Genomic DNA, 6,067 nt, shown 5'->3' with positions numbered 1-6,067 from the left:
TTTAATTCAGAAAAAACATTGGCTAACTCTCAAAAAGGCTTGAGTGATAATGAGCAATGGAGGTAAATACAACAGTAAGAGAAAGCCAGTGTGTCAATGGATTTTGGTAATTGGCCCAAATGCCTTGTTTATTTTTACAAGGTTTGTTTTAAAAGGATTTAAAAAAACAAATGTGTTTTTATAATAGCATTAATTTATTCAGAGCATGTTCACTAAGTTTAGAGGGGTACATTTTTGTGCACTGTATTTCAGCTAAACCTGTATTTACTAACCACCAACAATTCAGTTTAACCTGCCACTAAATATTCTGAAATAGTCAAACGTCTTTGTCATTCTTTACAGCACAAACACTCCTCCTTTCTATGTAAATCAGATTCACAAAACTTTATTTTTTAGCCATTTGCTTTCCGTTTTTACTGCCGGTGAACTTCACAAGAGATTTCACAAGAGATATTTCTGTAGATTTTCTATCGATCATGGCAGTAGTTACTAATCAAATGATGATCACATGATGGAGAAGAGTGTTATAACTGGGCATATATCCAGAAGCACTGTATAGTTGAGTGCTTTTTGGGGATTTTAAGAGGTGTCTAGATCATAGTGGTTGAGTAATGCTGTACCAGTCCCCGAGGTGGAAAGAGTACTGAAATGTACTCTCCCAAAAAAAATTTGTGTGAGTAGAATAAAAGTAGCTGTCCTAAAAACTACTCAAGTAAGAGTAAAAGAGTAGCTCATTTAAAAGTACTCATGAGTAGTGAGTATTGAGTACTGAGTTGCAAAACCTGTGCCCCTTTATAATGAACACTGTATGCCAACTTTTAAAATACATCACTTATCAATAATAAACACTACATGAATCTGATTCCAAAAAATAAGGGAGACATGATAACAGAAATTTAAATATTAAAAAGTTATTTTCAATACACTAATCACATTCATAATGTATGAAACAATTACATTAAAATCAGTTTATGTTTAGGGTCTAAATTTCCCTTCATGCCGACAGCGAGAGTTACTGTTGCGCATAAAACATGTTCAAAACAATGCAAAGAATGCAAAAATATGCTAAATAAGCAGGATCACTTGGCACGTCATGTCCTGCAAAATAGAGGAGGTAGAGCAGGCATGGGAAAATGTGTTTGGTACAGGGGCTATATCATGCTTAAAAAGGAATAATTCACCCAAAAATGAAACTTCTCTCATCATTTACTCACCTTCATGCCATCCTGGATGTGTATGACTTTCTTCCTTCTGCAGAACACAAATTAAGATTTTTAGAAGAATATCTCAGCTCTTTTGGTCCATACAATGAAAGTGAATCTGTGCTAAAATATTGAAGCTCCACAAATCACATAAATCAGCATAAAAGTGGTTTAATCCATGTCTTCAGAAGTGATATGATAGATGTGGTGTGAAACAGATCAATATTTAATTCCATTTTTACAATTAATTCTCCTCCCTGCTCAGTCAATCTCCACTTTAACTTTCACTTTCTTTGTGATTGGTGATTCACATTCTTCATGCATATCACCACCTACTGGGCAGAGAGGAGAATTTCTAGCAAAAATGGACTTAAATATTGATCTGTTTCTCACCCACACCTGTCATATCAATTCTGTAGTCATGGATTAAACCACTGGAGTTGTATGTATTACATTTATGCTGCTTTTATGTGCTTTTTGGAGTGTCCAAATTTTGGCACCCCTTCACTTACAAAAGCTGACAGACCTACAGAGCTAAAATATTCTTCTACAAATCTTAATTTGTGTTCTGATGAAAGAAAGTCACACATCTGGGATGGCATGAGAAATGATAGGAGAATTTGAATTTTTTTGTGAATTATTTCTTTAAATAGCACATGGGGGCCACATTGTCCTCCTTTTGAGATGCAGTTATCCACATTGATTTAGTTCTTGTATCTTTTAAGCCCAGAAATAGTTGTGTTCTCATTCTAATGCATGATACACCATTTTCTGAAGTTTGTGTCTGATGGAATATTCTGCTGAAGTGTTGATCTCTAAATGTTGATACTTTTCTATATTTATAAAGCCTAATCATAATTATAAATTATTTTATCATCTCTACATTCCTGGTAATTTATTATACCAATTAACACACTCAATACATCAGGGGTCGGTATTATTAAAAAACTAACAATATTTTTAATAAATATTATTATAAACAATGTCACTGTTTTATTTCTATTACATTAATACTTTTAAATCTACTAATGTTATTCAGACAAAAGTATTGAGTGGTTTTCTTGTTTTCTTGTTATTGTTGTTTGATTAATTTATATGACATAGTCGACTAGACAGAGCTCAATTCGGTTACATGTAGGCTACACTTCAATTCCAACATTTTGAAGCAAATATGCTTTTTGTCCCACTGTTTACATTCACTTTAGACATAAAAGACTGCATTTACATTAAATCCTCATCAAGACGGGCATTGGCGGAATTATAAAGTGTATTTGATCATTTAATGTGAACCGTATTAGCTCTCAAACATTAGCCGCCTGTCAAACAAACAACACAGCAACAAATGTCAGAAAATATTTTCTATTTCATCTAGATCAACCAAACATTATCGTGATCGATGTAATGAACACCCCTGTTCTAGATGTAAAACATAGGCTAAATATAGACAACTACTCGTTGTGGGTTCATACAGTGTTAAGTTGAATGGGAATGTAATAGAGAGCTGTCAAGCCGGACACATTCAGCTTCCCATCGTTTGCTGAACCTACATCAGTCACGGCAGATCGCTCGATGTTTGCTTTCTTTATTGCAGATGAGGAGTGGATTTTACATTTAATAACAGAAACATTATTCTTTTGAAAAGGTTATTTGCTGCTTAATATAGTGCCTACTGTGTGTACAAGAAGAAAGTCCAATAAACACCTATATTAGTTTAATACCAGTAAATGAGTCTGTATTGTATAACATCACAAATAATCTGTGTCGTCATTAGAGCTTGTGCAGCCGCTCTGATCGTCTGCCAAATTTCATAACAGCCCTAGTGTCATCTTACAGGTTATAAAGTATAGTAAAAGTGTTTTGATGTTATAAGCTAGCAGGGTGAAAACGAATTGTTTATGACCTGATAATCAAGCATTTTATTTGTGACAAGCATGTAACCAATAGTTCAAGACCAATATAAAACTGTACATATTTATTTTGTTGTTTAATTCAGAAGTGTTCTCTCACATCTGCACGTCACAATACGTATAATAATAATCATGCCCCGTAGTCACACAGTCTGTTTTATTTAGTTATGTGTTGTATGGAAATACAAACACTCCAAAAGAAGAACAAAACTGCAGTTATCATCTGAACCGCACAGTATGCAAAAATGTCTTAACCCAGTGAGCAGCACAAAGTGAATACATTTTTTGCACAATCCACTGAGAGCATGGCACATTGGGCAGTGCTTTGCTAAAGGTAACCCACAGTTGGATGTGTCTTAAGGATATGTCAACAACCTACACAACAATTGTCAAAATATCTGTAATGGATTAAATACTGAAAAGTTCACCAGTATGACTCAGTACACTGTAAGATCTTTTATTATCTTTTATTCATTTCACCCTGAAGTGTTTCAGTGTTTAAAGTAAAGCAAACATGCGTGACGCTGTGCTGTACCTGCACTTCCACACGATACACTAACAGCAGTGTCGCATAAACCCATAGTGCCAACTCACTGTTATCATACAAACTCATTATGCATGTAGACAGAGCATCTCAACGCACATCAGTGCTTCTCTGCAGGCTCATGGCCTCGCGGGAGATTTAATACGTGCCACAGTCTCTGCTCCACCACCGCACCGCAGCACCAGGTAGCCGTTCCGCACCTCCATGAAATTAAGCAGAAAACACAGATTAGCTTTGAAAATGCAGATTAATGTAGCATGAAATGCTGCAGCCATGCTCTAGCAATCACACGCTCCTGTGTATGACCTATTTTTACAACGCTCTCCTCTCGCGCACTGCTTTTATCCCCAATCCATTCCCATCGCAACATCTGGATACTAGAAACATTAAGCTGGTAATTGGTTTGGGCTTTTTATTATTCTAGTGCTGCTGAGAAGAGGAGGGGGACGAGTGACGCGTGACGCGTGAATGATACTGGAGGAATGGGAAGATCATGAGTTAGACTGACAAAGAAAAAAGAGATAGACAAAGAGAATAAATATGGTGGATAGAGGGGTACATGTGTTCAGCAATGAAATTTCTGTATTATGTAGTATAAGTAGTTTGAGTAGTGTTTGCACTGAAAATAGCAAAAAAAAAAAAATGTGTTGTATGATGTAGTTCTTCACCAAAATAACAAAGTGCATGCACTTCATGCACTCAGCATTTGCGGTTTGCCCTATGTAGTGGAAGGGGCGGAGTTACTTGGCCGCAATTCTGGCCTGACAAAACAGTTGTAATTAATGATGAATGTGGCGACAGCACATTCAATGTGACTTCAATGTTTTGCAATCACTCCACGCTGTGTGAATATGTACATTATTTGAGTTTTAATTGTTGAACTGAGGTTGGCTAATGCGCTAAAGCTAATAATGTCCAAAAAGCATCTCTATAGGCTGTATACATTGCACAACCTAACTGCTCTTTAAAATACTTTCTATGATTTGAAAGAGAATTAAAAGGATGCATTCTAAATTTAAAATTAAAAGGATTAATTCCTGAAACCTTTATCTGAATGAAAGGAACAGTTGCAGAAATATTTTTTTAAAGACTACATTTATCCAGTTAGCAACTTTTTGCAACTTCCTTGCTGTATAAAGGTGAGCTAACATTTGTAGACATCATGAAGTTTAGCTGTTATGACACTAAATGCCATCAGCCGTCGCTAGTTAAAAAGGTCAGAGAGTAACGGGGCATCAGCCAAAAAAAGATTCCTTCACGATTCTGCAGAATTTATTCTTAGTGCCCAAAAGTGTTCAGGTAAAACACAATGAATGTTGTACATCATATTCTCTGATTTTTAATCCTGTTTTATCAAAGAAATATCAAGAAAAACAGAAAATGTGTGTGTGTGTTTCTCAGCACAGGTTCATACACTGTCTTCAATCACACGTGCAGAATGGGCCGTAGCTCAGCGCGAGCAAACAACATGAGGCATATGTCAAGATCTTACAGACGGTACACAGCAGCATGTCAGTATGGTGTGCAGCAGAGAGCGTGGAAATGGAGAGCCATCCGCTCCGATCGCAAGCTGTAGTCTGCAGTGTGTACTGCACTCTGAAAGGCTCAGGGATGTTTGCCTGCGAGCTAGAAAGAGAGAGCAGGCGACTTCGAGAAACAGTCCACTTCCATTACACACACAGAGACAGAAACACAGAGCAGAGGAGAGACAAACATGCCACACAGACAGAGAGAGATGAAAGAAAAGACATGTATGTATAGACATGTACAGGCACATCTAATAAACTCTTTTAGCCTTTTCGGTTGGTGTTACTTTGTGTATTTTCACAGATTTTCATAGATTTATCTATTATACTTTATATTGTGGGTATTGTCATTATTTTCTCACCCAGTTCTTTACATTCCCATTTGACTTTCTTTCTTCAATGGGACACAAAAGGAGATGTTTTAACCCAAAAAAGGTTTCTGTATCATGGAGGATACTAACATTTTAACCCTTTAAGCTGTGGAGGTGTTTTTAAAGATTTCCTGTATCAGTGGCATACCCAAAATTAAAGGATTATAATTGAATACAAAAAAATATATAAAAAAATACATGGAGGGTCAATTGTTTAGTATCATTTTAAAGAAATATATATATATATATATATATATATATATATATATATATATATATATATATATATATATATATAATATTTTCATTAGTTAGTTTAAGAGACAATCAAGACACTTTGTGATCAGAATTATAATTTTTTTTTTTAGCCCTTTAGCCCTGTTGTACCCTACATTTTAAATATATTTCTTATCAAACTGACCTAATAAACAAATAGGCTACAGGAGGTTGTGCATACAGTGATTTGGTTGTGGTAAAATCAATGAAACACACAGCATCAAGTGTCTTGTTGCTTCTA

This window comes from Xyrauchen texanus, chromosome 41 (assembly GCF_025860055.1).
Source record: "Xyrauchen texanus isolate HMW12.3.18 chromosome 41, RBS_HiC_50CHRs, whole genome shotgun sequence".
In the NCBI taxonomy this organism is placed as follows: domain Eukaryota; kingdom Metazoa; phylum Chordata; class Actinopteri; order Cypriniformes; family Catostomidae; genus Xyrauchen; species Xyrauchen texanus.
The sequence above is the reverse complement of the archived record's forward strand: the minus strand, read 5'-3'. Positions refer to the sequence as shown.